Genomic DNA, 2,665 nt, shown 5'->3' with positions numbered 1-2,665 from the left:
GTCAGCACTCACGTGAAAGGTATTCTCAGCCACATTTAACAAGCTTGAAGTTCAACTGTACCCAATAAACAACAAAACCCATGAAGGACCTCTACGAAACAGAAGTAATTCAGTTTGTTATTCCAGCCAACCAAGAACTGACACAATTCCTTCAGAAACTTCTCTACGTATGGTTTTTCTTTTCTTTCTTTTTTTTTTTTTTAAAGTAATCTCTACTCCTTCATATACTTCGTTGGGAGCCGCATTACCTCCGTCCGGAGGCAGGCTTAGCAGTGCGGCAGGAAAGAAGAGTGCTCTGCACCCCCACACTCATGCCTTCTCCACAAGCCCACACAGTGAAAAGGGTTTGGTGTGGCCAGCTGAGGAGTAGCATCAGGAAGCTGTGACTTCTGCCTGCCCGTGGCGGCAGCAGACCCCAAATTCTTACCGTCCAGAGGCAAGCTCTTCCATGGAGCTGCCCACAAGCATGCAACCCAGCTGGCAGGAGAAAAATACAGGACTGTAGACGAGGAGCCACCAGCCTGGCACGCGGAACTCGAAACTTACGTGCCGGAATGACACCAGCCCAGCAGCACTGTCACCAAAGCCACATCCCCTTGGCAAACATGCAGGGAGCCCAGCTCCTGGCCCGAACTAGGAACGAAGACCTTGCTCTTTTGGTGGTTTCATCTGAGCCAAGAAGGGAAGCAGGTCATTTCTGGGATGCTGCTATACTTTACTCCCACAGTTGCGGGGGTGCGGCCTCCCAAGAGCTCCTAGGAGAGCCGGGGACCCTCGACTCCCCAAAGGCGGGCAGCCCATTGGTGGGTCAGTAGGCTATGACTTCTGCCACATGCCTTCCATGGATACCCTAAGAGGCCCAGAGACTAATGCTAGCTTGTGGTGGGCACGGAAGCTGGAGGATCGTGAGGACTGGGGGTTGGAAGCAGTCACCTGTAGGCAGAAGAAGCAGGTCTATAGAGGTTAGAGAATGGAGCAGACGCTCAAAGAGAAGCAGAGATAAGAGACCAAGTTTAGCTTCAATGAGACAGAGTAGCTAACTGCTTGTTTATTTAAGTTTATTTAGGTAATCTCTACACCCAACGTGGGGCTTGAACTCATGATCCCAAGATCAAGAGTCACCTGCTCTCCCAACTGAGCCAACCAGGCACTCCTTGAAGAAGTTTTTAGTATCCATTTCAGGCCTATTGCTGGGCATAGAATTAGCAGTGTTGTTCCCTATCCCGAGTTTCCTGTTCTCAGATTCCTGGAGATTTGTTTCTATCCATGACCGTGACCGTTTCTGTTGTTTATAATCCCTAAAACTTAACATATCTCACTGTTGCCAATTCCCAGCGTGGGAAAATGCCACACGAGAACATTCTGTCCCTGTAATATGTCAGTCATCCTTTTCCACAAGGCATTCATTGCACAATGCTGCAGGCCACAATGCACCTCTGCATGACGTGTCCCAGTCCATGGGCGGGATGGCCTTGCCTTGGAGGACTGAAACATTCCTGGCTTTCAAGAGTCTACTTTTTTACTGAACTCAGGACTCATCTTATTGCCACAACATAATTTCAGTTTCCAAATGATTACATATTGAACTTAATTAGATAGTATTAACATTACAGCAACAAAATTCCCGTAGAAATTCCTAGAACAACATAGTGGAATGCCTAATTTAGACCAAGGAAAAATTCACAGTACAATTTACAGTTCTACCATAGAAAGAGAAAAACTTCTTTCTTTTTTTTTTTAAAGGTTTTATTTATTTATTTGACAGAGAAAGAGAGAGAGAGGGAGAGAGAGCATGAGCGGGGGGTGGGGGGTAGAGGGAGAAAGAGAAGCAGACTCCCCGCTGAGCAGGGAGCCAGACATGGGGCTCGATCCCAGGACCCTGGGATCATGACCTGAGACGAAGGCAGATGCTTAACCGACTGACCTACCCAGGCACCCCAGAAAGACATGTTTCCTTGCTGGTCACTGAAGTTATCCATGGCCAAGGATGATTTATGCCTCATAATCTGCTTCTTAAAGGACTGCAGTGTGGTGCACCTGGGCGGCTCAGTTGGTTGAGCATCTGATTTTGGCTGGGCTGGTGATCTCTGGTCATGGTCTCAGGGTCGTGGGATCAAGCCCTGCATCGGGCTCTGCACTGGGCATGGAGACTGCTTGGGATTCTCTCTCTCCCTCTCCCTCTGCCCCTCCCCTCCTGCTCCCCTGCTTGTGCTCATGTGCTCACTTAAGCTCTCTCTGTCTCTGTCTCTTGCTCTCAAAAAAGGAGAAGAAGGAGGAGGAGGAGGAGGAAGAGGGGGAGGAGAAGGAGGGGAAGGAGAAGGAGGAGGGGAGGAGGGGGAGGAGAAGGAGGAGGGAGAGGAGGAGGAGGGAGAGGAGAATGAGGAGGGGGAGGAGAAGGAGGGAGAGGAGGAGTGGAGGAGGGGGAGGAGGAGGAGAAGAAGAAGAAGAAGAAGAAGAAGAAGGAGAAGGAGAAGGAGAAGGAGAAGGAGAAGGAGAAGGAGATTTTAAACTGTGTTTCCTAGGGTGTGAGTTACGATCCAGCAGGATTGCCCAGGGAGTGCTTGAATCTCACTAATAGACCAGCTGTGCTCACCTTCTCCCCTAAATCAACAGGGAAAGAGACTGGCTCTCTAGACCAAGCATTCTCAAGGGGTGATATCGGACC

Source organism: Neomonachus schauinslandi, chromosome 4, assembly GCF_002201575.2.
Source record: "Neomonachus schauinslandi chromosome 4, ASM220157v2, whole genome shotgun sequence".
Classification (NCBI taxonomy): domain Eukaryota; kingdom Metazoa; phylum Chordata; class Mammalia; order Carnivora; family Phocidae; genus Neomonachus; species Neomonachus schauinslandi.
Note: the sequence above shows the minus strand (reverse complement) of the source record.